At 39.2% G+C, this 20,663-nt stretch overlaps 2 long non-coding RNA genes and 1 pseudogene across 2 annotated transcripts in view; 2 read left to right on the top strand and 1 right to left on the bottom strand.

Moving 5' to 3' along the window:
- Nucleotides 1–5,884, top strand: part of LOC129049434 (uncharacterized) — a 24,033-nt gene extending 18,149 nt beyond the window's left edge. The window contains exon 5 of the long non-coding RNA XR_008512499.2: nucleotides 5,337–5,884. This is a non-coding gene — a long non-coding RNA (uncharacterized LOC129049434). The remainder of the gene's footprint in view (nucleotides 1–5,336) is intronic.
- LOC134762089 (uncharacterized) overlaps nucleotides 1–20,663 on the bottom strand; it is a 24,202-nt gene extending 3,539 nt beyond the window's left edge. Inside the window, exon 1 of the long non-coding RNA XR_010141667.1 lies at nucleotides 20,229–20,663. This is a non-coding gene — a long non-coding RNA (uncharacterized LOC134762089). The remainder of the gene's footprint in view (nucleotides 1–20,228) is intronic.
- On the top strand, nucleotides 7,667–9,924 carry LOC100460536 (C-terminal-binding protein 2-like; annotated as a pseudogene).

Genomic DNA, 20,663 nt, shown 5'->3' with positions numbered 1-20,663 from the left:
CTCAAGGAAAACAAAAAGATCAACTTGTTTTTTGAGATTGTCTGTTGTTTTTCAATAACTAACATATAGGAATAAATTGAAATAGAGATTTATCTGAAACAGCGCTGGATGAATGCCTCAGGGAGCTCACACGACCTGTTCCGAGACTTGGTGACCATTGTTTAAGTACAGATTCAATTGAGTTCATATTTAATATTTAACTTTTACCTACAAAGTGTCAAAAGTAATTCCTTCAAATGCAGGAAATAATATAACTATTCTCAAACTAAACTTCTCAACCAAAAGTCGTAAATTGAGTATAGGAATTAAAAAAAAAAAAGAAAATCTACATCTGTCTACAGGGAACTCAATTTATTTCTTTGTTTATTTTAGAGACATGGTATTGCTTTGTTTCCCAGGCTAGTCTCAAACTCCCGGGCTAAAGTGATTCTCCCACCTCAATCTCCTAAAATGCTGGATGACAGATATGAGCCATTGTATTATATAGTAACAAAAACAGACTAAAAGTGGCAAGATGCATCCAAAAAAATTATGCAAATCATAACCAAATGAGGACAGACTATGTCACAATTATATTATGCAAAATACTTTTTAAGTAACTTAGTTTACAAAATATATTATAAATTCAAATTGTCAAAAAAGGACAAAACAATAAAAAGGTTTATTCACTGGAAACCCATGACAATTATATACGTTTATATAATTGTGTGTATATATCTAATTATATATACACACAAATATGTATGCACCTTACATGAGTATTTTTAAATATATCAATGATATCTTGACAGAACATAAGCAAAAAACAGCAATATACTAAAAGTACAATATTTTAATACACCAGTTCTGTAATTAATAAAAAAGCCAGATAGAATATTAAAAAGAAAACAGAGGACATGAAAATATTGCAAAGTAATTAGATATAACAGATGCATAGAGAACACTCTACACAAAAACAAAACTCACAATCTTCTCAAAAGCTCATGAAACATTCTCCTAAAAATAACTATTAAGACAAAAAACAATTCTTAAAAGAATTTTTGAAAAACTGAATGTTACAAAAAACATTCAAAAAGTCAATGAATCCAGGAGCTGTTTTTTTGAAAAGATTAACAAAATAGATAGACTGCTAGCAAGACTAATAAAGAAAAGAGAGAAGAATCAAAGAGAAGCAATAAAAAATGCTAAAGGGGATATCCCCACTAATCCCACAGAAATACAAACTACCATCAGAGAATATTATAAACACCTCTACACAAATAAACTAGAAAATTTAGAAGGAATGGGTAAATTCCTGGACATATACACCCCCCACAAGACTAAACCAGGAAGAAGTTGAATCTCTGAATAGACCAATAACAGGTTCTGAAATTGAGGCAGTAATTAATAGCCTACCAACCAAAAGAAGTCAAGGACCAGACGGATTCACAGCCACATTCTACCAGAGGTACAAAGGGGAGCTGGTGTCATCTCTTCTGAAACTATTCCAAGCAATGGAAAAAGAGGGAATCCACCCTAACTCATTTTATGAGACTAGCATCATCCTGATACCAAAGTCTGGCAAATACACAACAAAAAGAGAAAATTTTAAGCCAATATTCCTCATGAATATTGATGCAAATATTCTCAATAAAATACTGGCAAACCGAATCCAGCAGCACATCAAAAAGCTTATCCACCAAGATCAAGTGTGCTTAATCCCTGGGATGCAGGCATGGTTCAACATATGCATATCAGTAAACACAATCCATCACATAAACAGAACCAACGACGAAAACCACATGATTATCTCAATAGATGCAGAAAAGGCCTTTGACAAAATTCAACAGCCTTTCACGCTAAAAAAACTCTCAATAAACTAGATATTGATGGAATGTATCTCAAAATAATAAGACCTATTTATGACAAACTCACAGCCAATATTATACAGAATGGGCAAAAACTGGAAGCACTCCCTTTGAAAACCGGCACAAGACAAGAATGTCCTCTCTCATCACTTCTATTCAACATAGTGTTGGAAGTTATGGCCAGGGCAATCAGTCAAGAGAAAGAAATAAAGTATATTCAATTAGGAAAAGAGGAAGCCAAATTGTCCCTGTTTTCAGATGACATGATTGTATATTTAGAAAACCCCGTCATCTCAGCCTAAAATCTGCTTAAGCTGATAAGCAACTTCAGCAAAGTCTTAAAATACAAAATCAATGTGCAAAAATCACAAGCATCCCTATAATGACAAACAGAAAGCCAAATCATGAGTGAACTCCCATTCACAATTGCTACAGAGAGAATAAAATACCTAAGAATCCAACTTACAAGGGATGTGAAGGACCTCTTCAAGAAGAACTACAAACCACTGTTCAACAAAATAAAAGAGGACACAAACAAATGGAAGAACATTCCATGTTCATGGATAGGAAGAATCAATATCGTGAAAATGGCCACGCTGCCCAAGGTAATTTATAGATTCAACGTCATCCCCATCAAGCTACCATTGACTTTCTTCACAGAATTGGAAAAAACTACCTTGAAGTTCATGTGGAACCAAAAAAGAGCCCGCATAGTCAAGACAATCGCAAGCAAAAAGAACAAAGTTGGAGGAATCACTCTACCTGACTTCAATCTATAATAAAAGGCTGCAGTAACCAAAACAGCATGGTACTGGTACCAAAACAGATATATAGACCAATGGAAGAGAACAGAGGCCTCAGAAATAACACCAAACGTCTACAACCATCTGATCTTTGACAAAACTGACAAAAACAAGCAATGGGGAAAGGATTCCTTATTTAGTAAATGGTGCTGGGAAAACCAGTTGGCCATATGCAGAAAACTGAAACTGGATCCCTTCCTTACACTGTATACAAAAATTAACTGAAGTTGGATTAACGACTTAAATGTAAGACCTAAACCCATAAAAACTTAGAAGAAAACCTAGGCAATTCCGTTCAGGACATAGGCATGGGCAAAGACCTCATGACTAAAACACCGAAAGCAATGGCAACAAAAACCAAAATTGACAAATGGGATCTAATTAAACTATAGAGCTTCTGTAAAGGGCCCGCTAGGGGTACCGAAAGCGGGCAGAAGGCGCCTAAGGGGAAGGTAAGGCGTGAGGGAGGGCAGGTGAGGCACCTGAGGCAGGAAAAAAAAAAGAAAAGAAAAAAATCTCGCCTCCAAGAAGCGTTCCTAGTTACCCCACGGACGAAAGTGCCTTCCCATCAGTTCCTGCGCTGGGCCCCTGGGACTCTGGCATCCCTGGTTCGAACCCAAGGAGCGACTCAGGCCCGCTAGGGGTACCCCAAAGTGGGCAGAAGGCCCCTGAGGGGAAGGTTAGGTTTGAGGAAGGGGAGGTGAGGCACCTGTGGCAGAAAAAAAAAACAAAAAAACGCGCCATCAAGAAGCGTTCCTGGGTCCTCCAAGGACGAAAGTGCCTTCCCATCAGTCCCTGCACTGGGCCCCAGGGACTCTGGCTTCCCTGGTTCGAACCCAGGGAGCATCTCGGGCCCACTAGGGGTATCGCAAAGTGGGCAGAAGGCCCCTGAGGGAAAGGTTAGGTTTGAGGGAGGGGATGTGAGCCACCTGTGGCAGGAAAAAAAAAAAATCCGCGCAGCCGAGAAGCAGGGCCTGGGTCCCCCATGGATGAAAGTGCATTCCCATCAGCCCCTGCACATGGCCCCGGGACCCTGGCATCCCTGGTTCGAACCCAGGGTGAGTCTAGGGCCCACTTGGGATACCCCAAAGAGGGCAGAAGGCACCTGAGGGGAAGGTAAGGTTCGAGGGAGGGGAGGTGAAGCACCTGTGTCAGGAAAAAAAAAAAAAAAAACGCGCCACCAAGAAGGGTTCCTGAGTCCCCCAAGGATGAAAGTGCCTTCCCATCAGCCCCTGTGCATGGCCCCGGGACCCTGGCGTACCTGGTTTGAAACCAGGGTGCAAACAAAACTATTATCAGATTGAACAGGCAACCTACAGAATGGAAGAAAATTTTTGCAATCTACCCATCTGACAAATGGCTAATATCCAGAATCTACAAATAGCTAAAACAAATTTACAAGAAAAAAAATAAACAATCCCATCAAAAATTGGGCAAAGGATATAACAGACACTTTTAAAAGGAAGACATTTATGCAGCCAACAGACATATGAAAAATTAGTCATCATCATTGGTCATCAGAGAAATGCAAATCAAATCCACAGTGAGATACCATCTCATGCCAGTTAGAATGGTGATCTTTAAAATGTCAGGAAACAACAGATGCTGGAGACGATGTGGAAAAATAGGAACACTTTTACACTGTGGGTAGGAGTGTAAATTAGTTCAACCATTGTGGAAGACAGTGTGACAATTCCTAAGGGATCTAGAACAAGAAATATCTTTTGACTCATCAATCCCATTACTGGGTGTATACCCAAAGGGTTATAAATCATGCTACTATAAAGACACACACACACGTATGTTTATTGTGGCACTATTCACAATAGCAAAGTCTTGGAACCAACACGAATGACCATCAATGATAGACTGGATTAAGAAATTGTGGATCATATACACCAGGGAATACTATGCAGCCATACAAAAGGATGAGTTCATGTCCTTTGCAGGGACATGGATGAAGCTGGAAACCATCTTTCTCAGCAAACTATCACAAGGACAGAAAACCAAACACCGCTTGTTCTCACTCATAGGTTGGAGTTGAACAATGAGAACACATGGACACAGAGTGAGGAACATCTCACATTGGGGCCTGTTTGGGGGTGGGGGCTATGAAAAGACTAGCATTAGGAGAAATACCTAATGTAAATGATGAGTTGATGGGTGCAGCAAACAAACATGGCACATGTATACCTATGTAACAAACCTGCACGTTCTGCACATGTACCCTAGAACTTAAAGTATAATAAAAAAATTGAATGTTACATACTATAATTTCTGACCAAAAAGGATTAAAACTAGAAATCAATAACAGAAGAAAATTCATAAAATTCACGAATACATAAAAATTAAACAATTTGCTCTTGAACATGCCTTTGGCATTTGTAAAGGGCTGAACAAAGGAGAAGATAGGCAGTTGTTTCAGGTGTATTTTTAGTTTTGTAAGATAAAAATGTTCTAGAGATATGCCGAATAATGACAATGTGCTGAACAAGTCTAAACTATATAATTATTGTCATTGTAAATTATTGTAAAATTGTAAATAATTGTCAATTTTATATGTTTCTTATAACAATGTAAACAATAATAATATCTAAGTGAGATACCGTTATGATGCATTTCAGTAATTATCTTCAGGACCTCAGCAAAACCTGAGTGCTGTCCTCTCACTTTCCTCTCCGTACAGAGCGAGCTTCACCACTTGCTCCACACCTTCTCCATCAACTACCTGTCCCTGGGATCTTTCCAGTCGCACAGCTAAAGCGCTCAGCAGGTCAGCAGAGCAGCGAGCTTCTATGCAGGTGCAGGGGCTGGGGCTCCTGGATCTTTGTGTCCCATTTCACAGAGATTGCCACCTACTGCCGCCTGCTAGAAGACGGGAAGGGCTTCAATCTTGGTGGTATTCTGGACAGCAGCAAATACCTGCAAAGCATCCAAAAGACCACCACCCACAGGATAATGGACGGCAAAGTGGTGTCTGAGACCAACATCACCGACGTTTTGAGGTGCTGAGCCAGCAGAAGCAAGGTCCCTTTGAGGAGCAGGAGACCAATAAAAACTTCAGTGGTCAAAAAAAAAAATCACTTTTGCATCACAGAAGTGTTTTCCTCACGCAAATGTAATATAGATTCATTTATCCTATCCTAACAGGAAAATACAGGAATATAAAATATTACAAAACAAAATTAAATAAACATTAACCTGTGAAATACTGAATAAACAAAGCATGCAACTGAAGAAGACTCTTTCTAGATAACTGCAATATTCAACCATAACTGGACACCCATAAAGGGCAGATTTTGAATTATTAGCAAATGGTTAGAGTAACAAAATTTCACAACAAGTGCATTATAATATTCTATAAAGAACATTTAGAAGAAAATTTTAATGAAGATTTCAATATTAGAGAACGGAGTCTCACTCTGTTACCCAGGCTGGAGTGTAGTGGCGAGGCCTCGGCTCACTGCAACCTCCACCTCCCAGGCTCAAGCAATTCTCTGCCCCAGCTTCCTGAGTAGCTGGGATTATAAGCGCCCGCTGCCACGCCCGTCTATTTTTTTTTTTTTTTTTGTAGTTTTAGTGGAGACGGGGTTTCACCATGTTGGCCAGGCTGGTCTTGAACTCCTGACTTTATGATCCACCCACCTCGGTCTCTTAAAGTGCTGGGATTACAAGCATGAGCAACCGCACTGGCCTATAATTTGTTTTTTTTTAAGTAAAGAAAAGCCTTACATTTTTAAATATGGGAACAACATGAATATTGAAAAATATGCTATGAAACACTACTATATAATAAGCAATTAGAAATAAATTATACTATCATTCAGATAATATTGAGGAAGTAAATGGAAACACTAATGATAAGTTTTTCTATGCAGTAAACTTAGACACACAAACTAAAATTTTATTAACATGAGGTGCATACTAAGTATCTAATTCACTTTTTATATAACACATAAATTCAAGTATGCTATTCTGAAACCCCTGAAGCTAAAATTATAGGCTAATTTGGGAAACATAAGAATCAAAAAGTGAAAACGTACAGATCACAGTGCCACTAAGCTTTATATAAGATTAAATAATAAAATAACTCATTAAGAAATAATGTAACAATTAAGAATTTATTCTATTCTTGGCAGGTTTCTAAGTTTTTCTACGGCATTAAGATCTTTAAAAATTCTTTGAGGTGAGTAGATACAATAAACTATTCTACAGGTGAGGCGCTTGGCATAGAGACTTCACGTTTTTAAGTTAATTTCTACTAAGGAAAATAAACTTTTTGACCTACATTACCAGAGATAAAAAAAAAATAAATAAAGTGAAATAGAAGATTCAACTTTATCATATGTGCTGAGGTGCTTTGGGCTCTAATAAAAGTTTTTCCGTTTTTTTTTTTTTTTTTTTTTGCAGGATTACATTTGAAATCATAGGACTGAAAATCATGAAGCAGAAACATTTGTCCTTGGTGTTTCTGAAATATGTGAACCAAACCTCAATGTCTGTACTTTTACTCTCACAAACTTCAGACATGAGGCACAGATTTTTACAAAATAGCTTAATATAGCAGTCTCGCAAAATGTGAAGATTTCTCCAGATCTCCAAAATCAACGGAAAAGCAGTAAGAGCACAAGGCTTTCACGGCAATAACAGAAAGAAGAGGAGAACTGTGGCTCTCACTGTGAATGCCCTGGAATGTTAGTGGAGGGACAGGAGAAGCCTTAGAAGATTTATGAGCATAATAAGCATAGGGTAGGAAATGTCCATCTGTGGCAGCAAAAGAAGTAAATCTAGGATTTTCCAGAACCAATTTCATTGAAGCAGAACTTCCCACATCACATTTTTTAAAGTTTCCTCCTTGGCCTTTGCACCTCTCATCTTTGTTATTTGTTCATTCCTGCCTATTGGAGTGATGCCTATTATTCTCTCTCTTTTTACATTCCAAAGATATTTCCTTTACTGTAGAACAGGGGCATCCAAGGGAGAATCTCACCATGACCCCAGGTCTGGAGCACCCGGAGTCCACGATCGCTGGGGATGGAGGCGGCTTCAGCCTGGAATTGTGGTGAGATTCATTGATTGGCTGTGCGATGGTAGCTGAGTTGCAAGCAAATGAGTTTCATCACCTTAAATAGTTTTGAACCAAAGAAGCTGTATTCCCTGAAAAAGACAGACAGCCCATCGTGTGAACTACAGAGTTTGTGAACAAATTTATATTGGGTTCATAGTGGAGTCATGCACGCTGACTCCTGCGAGTTCCCCTAAGTTCTTAGAGGACTGCTTTGCCTTTTGATCTGAGAGTTGCAAAGTTCCCTAAAGAATGGCCCTTGTGGATAAGCGCTAAGTCAACAGACAGCGATTGGACAGAATTTGTGAAGGAATTCACCCCCAGATCATGAAAGGCCCCCTGAACACCCGCCCCGTGGTGGTGCTGCTGGATGGCTGCGACTGCACTGTGGACATGCCCATCCTGAAGGACCTGGCCACCGTGGCCTTCTGTGATGCTCAGTCCATACAGGAGACCCACGAGAAAGTTCTAACGAAGCCGTGGGCGCCATGATGTACCACACCACCTCCCTCAACAGGGTGGACCTGGAAAAGTTCAAGGCCCTGAGAGCGATCTTGCAGGTTGGCAGTGGCTACGACAACGTGGCCATCAAGGCTGCTGGCAAGCTCGAAATTGCTGTGTGCAACATCCCGTCCGCAGCCGTGGAAGAGACAGCCGACTCCACCATCTGCCACATCCTCAATCTGTACCGGGGAAACAGGTCGCTGTACCAGGCACTGCAGGAAGGCACGCGAGTTCAGAGCGTGAAGCAGATCGGCGAGGTGGCCTCAGGAGCGGCCCGCATTCGTGGGGAGACGCTGGGCCTCATCGGCTTCGGTCACACTCAGAAGGAGGTTGCAGTTCGAGCCAAGGCCTTTGCAGGATGGGATCGAGCAGTCCCTGGGCATGAATAGGGTCTACACCCAGCAGAATTTGCTGTATCAGAGTGACTGCGTCTCCTTGCACTGCAATGTCAACGAACAAAACCACCACCTTATCAATGACTTTACCATAAAACAGATGAGGCAGGGAGCATTCCTTGTGAAGGCAGCCCGTGGTGGCCTCGTGGACGAGAAGGCCTGAGCACAGGCCCTCAAGGAGGGCAGAATACGAGGGGCAGCCCTCGACATGAATGATTCGGAGCCCTTCAGTTTTGCTCAGGGTCTGTTGAAAGATGCTCGGAATCTCATCTGCACTCCTCTCACTGCCTGCTACAGTGAGCAGGTGTCACTGGAGATGAGGGAGGCAGCTCCCACTGAGATCCGCCGAGCCATCATAAGTCGCATCCCGGGAAGCTTAAGAAACTGTGTGAACAAGGAATTCTTTGTCACATCAGCACTTTGGTCAGTAATAGACCAGCAAGCAATTAATCCTGAGCTCAATGGTGCTACCTACAGATATCTGCCAGGCATGGTGGGCGTGGCTCCAGGAGGACTCCCTGCAGCCATGGAAGGCACATCCCTGGAGACATCCCAGTGACTGACAACCTCCCGACAGGGGTACATCCTTCCCAAGGGCCCTCTCCCAACAGCCCACAAAACATGGGGACAATCGAGAGTACCCCAACGAGCAATAGCAGAGAATGCCGGAAGGTAATCATTCAGACACACTTGGGAACAAGAGACAGTGAAAAATAGATAATCTAAGAGAAAAAGAATCTGATGGCCTTTTTAGCTGATTCTGGACATATACTTCATTGTTGTTGCAGTGTTAAAACTACAAGAGCTAGAAAACTGAAGATGTCATCTGCTTACGGAAGCTCTGAAAGACTAGGGTGTGATTTATTAACCACCAACATCTACTATTGTGTGTTAAGTTTTTCATCTGTGCATCAAATCACAAAGAATAAATAGAACTTTTCCCTTTATCAGTCCCTTGGGCACAGCAGGTCCTGAACACCCTGCTTAGATGTTGCATCAAGAGTTCAAATATCAAAATAAAAACCATGAAGAGGAAATCCCCATCCTGTGACTTCAGTCTCTTCAGTCTACAGGGACTGGTTACCGCTTTTTGCTAATAGGAAGATTACATTACTAGAAAATGTGGAGTAAACTGTTTGCCTGTGGTAGACACCTGCACGCATAGGATTGAAGACAGTACCGGCTCCTGTACAGAGACGCGTCTCTCACATCTGAACTGCATATTGAGCGACAAGTTGGTTGTAAGTTCAGTAAAAGCCTCTGATGATGCAAAAAGAAAAAAAGTATTAAGTTTCACAAGCTGTTAGTAATCAAGTATATTTTCTCAGTTTCAGATCCTCTGCTATTTTATTGAGTGGAAAGTCCTGCACTAAAAGGGTTCAAGAAAAATAATATTGCATTTCCTTATGTCACAGGAAACACTTTTAGTGGTAACTTGTCAGACTATGAACAAACCCACTTTTTAAGATGTTGATAAAGTCTTCTTTTCTTCACATGATTTTTATACAAGAACACTTCAGATGTATTGGATGTGGCTGATTTTAACAAATCCTATTAGAATTGTATCAATTAGTTACATGTTCTATTCATAGTCTTTTGTGAATCATTGCCTTTTTGTTTAAAAAGATGGCCTATTTTGAGCCTTTGTATAAGTACATTCCTGTTTTTGTGACAAAAGAAAAACTTTAAAATTGTCCCAAATAGAAAAATAATGGCTATTAGAAGTATGTTTTGTTTTAGTGTGAGTTACCATTACTGTATTTGTGTATTGTAAAGGTGGACATTTAGCATTCAGTGCAGTTTTCAATAAAATGTAGTTAGAAAAAACTTCTTAATGAACAAAAACAGAACATAGACAACAAAAGAATATTAGAAGAAGCGATGCATGAAGAAAATGAGATATCAATAAAAAGATTTTTAAAAACCAGGAAAAATTATGACTCTGAAGAACACAGTAACTATATTAAAAATTTAATCAACAGTCACAAAAGCAGACTTAATAAAGCAGAAAAAAATTAGACAGTTGATCACATTGTACTTATAAACACTGAGTCATGAAAACAAATTTTTTAAACAGAATAGAGAAAAAATGAAAAATGGGACTTAATGAGCACCATTAAGTGGACCATTGTATTTATAAAAGGAGTCTTAGAAAAAGAATATAGGAGAAAAGTAATAAAGAGGTTATTTTTAAAAAGTAGCTGAGAACTCCCTAGATGACAAGGTAATTAAACAAGAAGAAATACTGCCAAACAAAAACCTTCAACTGGAATAATTTCACTTCAGAAAAAAAAAATTAAGCATTTCCAAAACAAATAAAAGTTTAGTGTGTTACTAACCACTAGAACAGTGCTAAAGGAAATGTAAAAGAAAGTCTATCACGTCCAAAAATGACAATGTATGCTGCACAGCATCATAAAAGCGTATGAAAATAGCTCTCTATTAAAGGTAAATACATAAGCAAGTATAGAAATCTCTACTGTCATAATGATGGTGCACAAAACTTTCACATTATTGCTATAGAATTTAAAAAATGAAGCATAAATCTGCATACATGTGTTCATAGATAATAAGAAAAGATAATATGTGATATTAACAACAAAGTGGGGGCATAAAGAGCACAGCTTTGCATTCCATTGAAATATAGTTGTTATATATTGTCATAACTTTAAGATGTTTTATGAAGTCTTTATTTCTCAAGATGATTACAAAAAAAACCTGTAGATGGTATGCAAAAGCAAATGAGAAAGAAATTGAATCATGCCACTACAAAATCAACAAAGAAAAATAAAGCAGTAAGAGAAAAAATGATAAATAACACCTCTACAAGAAACACAGAAGACAATTACAAATAATAATAGTAACTGCCTTAACTTCAGTAATTACTTCAAATATAAAAAGTTAAATACCTTAAAGAAAATGAATAAAATGATTTAATGGATTAAGAACAAAGAAGATCCAGCAATGTGCTCTCTATAAGAGTCATTTTAGCTCTAAGGACTCAAATAAGTTGAAAGTAACAGTATAAAGAAAATATATTTTATGCAAAGAGTAGCTACAATTGGAGGGGCGTGGTCATAATTATATTAAACAAAATATATTTTAAGTCAAAAATTTTAATGAGACAGATGATATTATGTAACAGTGAGATGGATTAACTTGCAAGAAATCTATAACAATAATTTATAAATCATATATATAATTTGAAAAATCTGCAAAAATATACCATTGGGATTTTGATAAAAATTACATTAAATTTCTATATTACTATAAATAACACTGACATTTTTCTTATTATTTTTTTTTTTTTGGAGACAGAGTTTCTGTCTCCCAGGCTGGAGGGCAGTGGCACGATCTCGCGATCGGCTCACTTCAACCTCTGCCTCCCAGGTTCAACTGATTCTCGTCTTTCAAATAAGTAAAACAAATATTGAGAGAAGTGAGGCAAGAAATATATAGCAACACAACAATTGCGGACTTCAACACTCCACTTTCAATAATGACTAGAATAGTCAGATGTAAGAAAGCAAAACCTGAACATTATAGACCTAAACAGCATTTACAGAACTCTCCAATACAAAGCAGCAAAATATGCAATATTCTCAATCACACATGGTACATTGTGCTAGGATACATGTCTTATTAAATTTAAGAAAACTGAAGTCATACAATGTAAATGAAACTAGAAATCAAAAGCAAGAAAAAGTGGCAAATACGTAAATAAGAGGGAATTAAGCAAAATTTTTCATATTGTCTTGCTCAAGTGTCAGGTGACTTAATATTGTTAAGATGTCACGGACGGTGCAGTGGCTCATGCCTGTAATCCCAGGACTTTGGGAGGCCAAAGTGGGTGGATCACTTGAGGTCAGAAGTGTGAGACTAGCCTGGCCAACATTGCAAAACCCCATCTCCACTAAAAATACAAAAGTTAGCTTGATGTGATGGTGCATGACTGTAATCCCAGCTACTCGGGTGGCTGAGACTGGAGAATTGCTTGAACCTGGGACGTGGAGCCTGCAGTGAGCAAAGCTCACACCACTGCCCTTCAGCCTGAGTGACTGACTAAAAATCCATCTCCAAAAAAAAAAAAAAAAAAAAGTTGTCAGTACTACTCATGATGATATAAAAATGTAATGTAATTTTTATCAAAATTCCAATGGTATTTTTTTGCAGAATTTTTGCATATAATTCTAAAAGTTGTTTAGGAACTGTGACTAACCAACGGCCCTTTAAAAGAACAAAGAGGCATTACAGTTTCTGATTTAAAATTACGATACAAAGCTACAAAAATAAAAACAATATGGTACTGCCACAAAAACAGATATATAGATGATGAAACAGAAGACATCCCAGAAATAAACCCTTGCATACGTGATAAAATAATCTTCCATAAGCTTTCCATGACCACACAATAGAAAAATAAAATTATCTTTAATAAAGAATTTTCAAAATGTAATTTTTATAGAGAAAAAAATAAAGTTGGATTCTTCCTTTGTACCATATATAAAAAGAAAAGTTTTTTTAATGGATTCAATACTTAAACATAAAAACTAATAAAATGCTTAGAAGTAAACATAGGGGAAAGTTTATGACATAAGTCTTAAAACTCTTTGCTTAAGTACGACATCAAATTCATAAGCAACAAGGAAAAGAACAAAAAAAGGGACTACATTAAGCTTCAAGTATTTTACACATCAAAGAAAACATTTAGTGACATATAAATGTCACCTAATAAGTGGGCGAAAGCTGGGCATGGTGGCTCATGCCTGTAATTCTAGAACTTTAGGAGGCCAAGGCAGAACAATCACTTGAGGCCAAAAGTTTAAGACTAGCCATGAAAACATAGCAAGACCCTGTCTTGTATAGGGTTATATACGTGCATACATACATACATACATTACATATAACCAAAAAGAGTAAAAATATTTTCTAATCATCTGTTTGGTAGGTGTTAATTTTCAAAATATATAAACTCCTAAAACTCAACAACAACAAAAAGTTAATAACTTAAGAATGGGCAAATATTTGAAATGACATTTCTCCAAGGAAGACATACAAATGGCCAGGCATTTAAAAGGATAATCCATATTACTCTTTTAGAAAAATGCAAAGCAAAGTCACAATAATCTATCCCCTCAAACTATTCATACTATTTTTAAAATAGTATGAAAGCTCTTCAAAAAATTTAAAATGAGATTATTATAATCCAGCAAACCCCCTCGTGGGTATGTATTTAAAATATGCAACACATGATCTGGAAAAGATGTTTGTACACCCAAATTTATTGCAGCACTATTAACACAAGCCAAAAGGCAGAAAGAAACCCAGATCTCCCTCAACCAATGAACAGATTAATAACAAGCGGCACATACACAAAGTGAAATATCATTCAGTCTTTAAAAAGTCACATTATATGATAATTCTTGAGAATATCATGTTAATTGAAATAAGCCAGGAACAAAGTGACAGTGTATGATTCCATTCATAATCAGGTATCTTAAGTAGACAAACTTATAGGAGCAAAAATTAGAATGGTGTTTGTGAAGGGCTGAAGGGATGTTAAAATGGGCAATTGTCTTAACTGGCACTTAATTTTAGTTTTGCAAGACATAGAAGTTCTACAGATCTTTTGAATAACTATGTGAATGTACTTAACACTAATGAAATATACACTTAAAAAGAATTAAGATGGTAAATTTTACATTATGTGTTTTTAACACATTACAATTTTTAAAAGAAAAAAATATAGAGTTATGAAGCTTTCCAAAAATTAAATTTTGTTCACAGAAGATTTTCTCTCACACAAAGGAAGTATAGGTTTGTAATTATACACATGGTGAAATTAAGACTATTATTATGACTACTCATCTACACAAGATAAGACAATCATTGAAAATCAGCCAAAAAATATAGAAGCCATAAGCAAAGTTGGGGACATATTTATACAGACAAACAAACACATATATAATTTAATTTTGAAAACATATGACCGATTTATATTTTAATTAAACCCAACATTAGTTTCCTGAGAGAAATTTGGTTTTCAATTTGGGCAAATGAAGACCTTTCTGGGGTTAAAAGAATTCCTTCTTCTCTGTTTCTTGATATGGGCCTGTGCTGGGTACTGGTCAGCTGTTCAAGTGCAACACACTCAGTTTTGGTTCTGTGCCAGGACTAAACCTACAATATTTCACATTTCATATATAAACCCTGATGAAGTGTTTCTAGGAGATGGCTGCCTCATAACCTATGTTTTGCCAAATGTTTACTACGAGTTTCATTATCATCCTCTTGAATGTGGTATTGTAACTAAAAATCTTCAGGAAATTCTGCTTGAAACTAAAATCAAGTATATCTCAAAAAACTTTCCTCTCTGATCTGAAATGCCTCTCATGTGTTGTCTGCAATTGGTATCCTCTTTTAAAGAAAGTAGAAAGGATAGATGAGGAAACTGATAGTGTTACTGAATGGGAGACAGAGGTGAGGATACACATTGAGGGTGAAAACATGGAAGTTATTTCTACAGCACAATCTTGTAGGCATCTGACTGCTATGCTCCCTTGTGTATCAAATGATGTACCTTTATTGCAAGAGAAAAAACTGTGCTGTTTACCTTGACATTGAGAGGCATTTTGGAATCTGCCGTGATTGCTTAGGACTGAGGATTTAATGTGCTATTTTGTGGAAATCTTAGAAGCAGGAATGGGATTTAATGACCTTAACTAACACCTATCTGAAAAACCTAACTTGTGATTTTAAATAAAATGCCATGCTGCCTTCGACTATTCCCTTTTCAAAACAGGAGCTGCCCCTGCTTTTAACTTTATGAAGTTTAATCTATGAATAGTTTGTACTATTAAATTTTTTAAAAAAATCCACATTGACTTGAAGTGTACAGGCAGAGTTGGAAATTATAACATCCAAAATTATAATACATAGGTAAAACCCAAAATAACCTCAACTGCTGCCCTGAAACCTATTCTAAATAATTGAGACAGTAATCTGGAAATGTAAAGAAAATTAAGAAAAAATTTACAAATAAAATCTTGTATGCAAACTTTTTTTGTTTGTTTGTCTGTTTTGAGACAGAGAGTCTCACTCTGTCACCCAGGCTGAAGTGCAGTGGCGCCATGTCAGCTCATTTCAACCTCTGCCTCCCAGGTTCAAGCCATTCTCCTGCCTCAGCCTTCACTGAGATTACAGGCACCTGCCACTACACCTGTCTACCTTGTATGCAAACTTGATGTATCATTTATAAAAATACTTTTTCAGATAACTACAATATTCTAATGTGACTGTGCATTCATGAAGTTCAGGTATCTTGAATCATTGGCATGTAGTGTATGACAGTAAAATTTTACAGAAAATGCACTATAGCCATTAATAAAAGGCTCTAATAATTGTAATGCATAAGAATTTAAAAGACACCATAAATAATTTCCGTTATATTTTTAATATACTGATGCTATTCTTACAGAAAATAAAAAGACTAGGTAAGCTGTGGTTGCTCACACCTGTAATCCCAGGATTTTGAGAGGCCGAGGTAGCAGATTGCTTAAGCCCAAGAGTTCACAACAAGCCTGGGCAGCATAGGCCTGTCTCTACAAATAATAATAATAAAAATACCCAAGTGACATTTGTGATCTCAGTTACTCAGGAGGCTGAGGCAGGAGAATTGCCTGAGCCTGAGTGGTAAAGGCTACAGTGAGCTGTGATTGTGCCATTGCATTCCAGACTGGGTGACACAGTGAGACCCTGTTTAAAAAAAAAAACAAAAACTAACAATTAGCCAGGTGTAGTGGCAAGCACCTGTACTCCCAGTTACTTCAAAAGCTGAAGTTGGGGACTCATTTGAGCTTGAGAGTTTTAGTCTGCAGTGAGTCATAATTGAGCTACTGAACTCCAGTCTGGGTGACAGAGCAAGGCCTTGTCATAGATAGAAAGATAGATAGAGATAGATAGATAGATAGATAGATAGATAGACAGATAGATAAAATATAGCTAGAGAAAGAGTAAATTTTTAAAAATGTGGTATGATGTAATTTTTAAAATAAACTGTATGTGTATACTTAGAAATTTATAGAACATAGCCAGAAGAATAAAAAACAACTTCTTAACAATTTTTTTAAAGAACAGAAAAGGGAGTTTGAAGAGAAGGGAATAAAGAGGAGGCTTTCAGTTTATTATGTTTTCATTTTTTGAGGCAGGGTCTCACTTTGTTGCCCAGATGGAAGTACAGTGGTGCAATTACAGCTCACTGCAAACTTGGTCTCCCAGGATCAAACAATCCTCCCACCTCAGCCTCCCTAGTAGCTGGGAATACAGGTGTACATCACCACAACTGGCTAATTTTTGTATTTTTTGTAGAGAAAGGGTTTTACCATGTTGCCCAGATGGGTCTTGAGCTTCTGAGCTTCTGGGCTGAAGCAATCCACCTGCCTTGGGCTCCTGAAGTGCTGGGATTGAGCCACTGGGCCAGCCAAGGCTTTTTGTTTTGTTTTTTCTGTTTTTGTTTTTTTTTTTTTTGAGATGGAGTCTCACTCTGTTGCCCAGGCTAGAGTGCAGTGGCATGATCTCAGCTCACTGCAACCTCCACCTAATGGGTTCAAACAATTCCCCTGCCTCAGCCTCTGTGGTAGCTGGGACTTCAGGGACTCTCCACCACGCCCAGCTAATTTTTGTATTATTTAGAAAAGACGGGGTTTCACCATGTTGGTCAGGCTGGTCTCAAATTCCTGACCTCATGATCCACCCACCTCGGCCTCACATAGTGCTGGGATTACACGCATGAGCCACTGCTCCCAGCCACCAACCAAGACTTTTACTTTATAAAGATATTTATGATGTGTTATTTTGTTTTTACAGTATGTGTTGCATTTATAATTGGAGATACAGTAAAAGGTGATTGTTAATGTTTGGCAGCAAGGCAGTAATATTATCTTCATCAATATTTGCACTTCATTAGCAGGACCCTGTAAGAGAAAGCCCAGACAAAACTTTAAGGCAAAGAAATTACGCTTGTAAAAAGTGAGAGGATTATCTTTTTATAATAACCAATATTCCAGGTGAGGACTGGTCAGGATCTACCACTGCTCCATCTCACTCAATAACTCTCACACCTGCCAGGATAAGAAGGAGCAGAGAGAATGAAAAATGCCAGTGAGTTTTCTTTCCACTAAGGTCCTATTTGGCAAGTTTCCTATCATCAAGTAGAAGATGGACTAAGAATAAAACATGTGCCCTTGCAGATGCTAGTAGAGAGGCACAAAATAGAAAAGGAGGTAAGCCCACACGCTGTGTTGTGTAAAGTTAAGAAAATTACTCAAAATCTTGGAGCATTAGTTTCTTCCCATGTAAAATGGGGATCATATGCCTACTTCATAAGTTGTTTTGACAATTAAATTCACAAAGACATTTAAAAGTGCCTGTTGCGGCAAGTATCCACATGAAGAAAGTGGTATCAAACTTCAAAATATGGGAATGGTATTTTGAGTAATGTCAATGAGGCCAAAGACAACATGCCCAGCTTCATAATCAATCCCAGCAGGATTAGACTGAGGAGATCTACAAGTAACTATACATCTTCAACAAGTTCCATTGGAGAGGAAAAGCGTGGAGTCTGACAACATGACACAAATGTGACCAATGTACAGTGACTTAGGTAATGAGGGTGGAATCCCTACATATTCTCTGAATTGCCGTTACACAGTGAGTTCCCAGGAAACAAATGGAATAGAAAAGGCAATATAACAGATGCTACCATAAATGTGGTGAGCAGAGCAGGTTCACAACCACAAATCTAAGCACGAGACTCAAATCACAAGGAGAACCTAGATCTGTGAACAACAGCTGTGGTGGCATCAGGTTCAACATTCTGAGACCGCCGCTGTGGGCAGTGTCTTTGCAGGCACATACTCAACAGCAGTGTATCTGAACACAGATCCCAAGGCTCTTCTCTTCATTAATTATTAAGATGGCAGATGATGGCTACAACATCCTCATTAACGCTGTGGACAAGTGAATTCAGAAACCCCCACCTAAATACACAGTGAAGAGTAGGATGAGAATACTGCAGGATAGGGTAGGAATGCGGGCACTCGACCCCACAGAATCTATTTAAAATAAGAGAACAGCCCTAGTATCATGCTGTGGTTTACCTATATATAATTCCTTATTTTTTCCAATTTCATAAGTCCCATACAGTTTTTCTTCCTTTCTTTACAAATGTGCTGATGAACCCATGTGTATTTAATCTTGGAGGGATTAATTCTTCATAAAGTACAGTAACATAATTCAATTGCTATGACGAGGTTTTTCAGGTTTTTTTTATAGTGTTCCATACTCACGAATCACAAATGAAAATTATAAGAACATGTAATATGAACAAGGTATTCTTTTCACACACAGTAATACCCAGGTTTGTACAGATTAGATGCATCATGAAAGCTGGTACCATCTGGGAATCAAAGGAACCATCCTGAGGACATAAGGAACTTAGGGCCATCGATTATTAAGAAACTACCTGCAAGTAGAAGTTCTTCTGGGTTTCTATTGTCAAGACAGGAAAATTCAACGGATAAGCCCCAGCATATTAAGGTACATCCCTAACGGCTGTGGGTGATTAACTTTACATCCAAAGCAGAGATGTAAAAGATGATAGACTTCAAATGCTGCCCAAGTGCTCCGTACCTTGAAAGTAATTCCCACAAAGCTGGAGCACCACCTGTTCCTGAGGAATCAGGTCTCCAGTCGTGTTTTTCAGACACTCGACAGTCAGGAATCAGTTGAGACGAGGCTGGTGATTTCAAGTGTAAAATATCTAAACCATCATCTTTAGGTAGATTCTTATGCCTGGGAATTGTGGTTTTCTCCTCTGCTGCTGGCAGATCCTGGGTAACCCAGTAAATATCCTCTCTCACGCGTCAACTTCTATATCACAAGAAAGGCGCCGTAGAGGGTGACATTTTCCCGAAGGAGTCACAGTCCGCTTCACCCCTTGAAAGCTCTGAAGTTGTGCGCGGGCCGGCCACGCAGCAGATGGATGTCTCAGTTCCCACAGAGTTTAGCACAGCAGGCGGCTCCCTGGGCTGGAAGGGGCGCCATGCTCTGGAAAACCCCCCGGGTGTGGATGGGAGAGGACACCGAGATGTGCAGCGGGCTGCAGTGAGGACCAGACCCCTTCGATTTGAATAAGGGAGGTGCACTTCGCAGCGTCACACCGTCGTCACTGCCCAGCCCAGACCTGCCGCTCAAGTCCTTCTTCGGACTCCCTTGGCGAGGGTGCGGCACAGAATCAGCAGGCGGCATCGCTTAGGAAGGGGCGAAGTCCACACCGTCCTGTCCCTCCCTCCAGGGCTGCGCACCACGGGGGAGGACAGACAGTGCATGCTGGGATTGTAGTCCGCAGGTCGGCGGCCAATGGGCTGGAAACCGTTAAGAGACCATAACTCCCAGCACGCCTAGCTAGGGACGCGCCTCCCTATCCTTCCCTTTGATACTACACACCACCCTCAAACCCAGCGCATGCGGGGATTGTAGTCCGGTAGCCCCGCTACCCATGGGCTGGAAATAGCTAAAGGACTATGACTCCCAGGATGCCTTGCGAGGTACCCACCGTCCCGATCCTTCCTCCAGGGCTGCGCACCGCCCCCAAGGCCAGTACATGCTGAGATTGTAGTCCGGTAGCCCTGCGACCAATGGACTGGAAACTGTTACGACACCATAACTCCCAGCATGCCTGGCTAAGGACGCACCTCCGTATCCTTCCCTCCAGTGCTACACACCGCCCCGAAGCCCAGTGCCTGCTGGGATTGTAGACAGCAGGCCGAGAGACAATCGCTGGAAACCGTTAAGAGACCATAACTCCCAGCATCCCTGGCCAGGGACGCGCCTCGCTATCCTTCCTTGCAGCGTTACATACCGCCCCCAACCCGGTGCATACTGGGATTGTAGTCCAGTAGCCCTGCGACCAATGGGCTGAAAACTATTAAAAGACTATCACTCCCAAAATGCCTTGCGAGGAACCCACCCGCCGGACCCTTCCTCTAGG

Source organism: Pongo abelii, chromosome 1 (assembly GCF_028885655.2).
Source record: "Pongo abelii isolate AG06213 chromosome 1, NHGRI_mPonAbe1-v2.0_pri, whole genome shotgun sequence".
Taxonomy (NCBI): domain Eukaryota; kingdom Metazoa; phylum Chordata; class Mammalia; order Primates; family Hominidae; genus Pongo; species Pongo abelii.
Note: the sequence above shows the minus strand (reverse complement) of the source record. Positions and strands in the feature narration are given on the sequence as shown.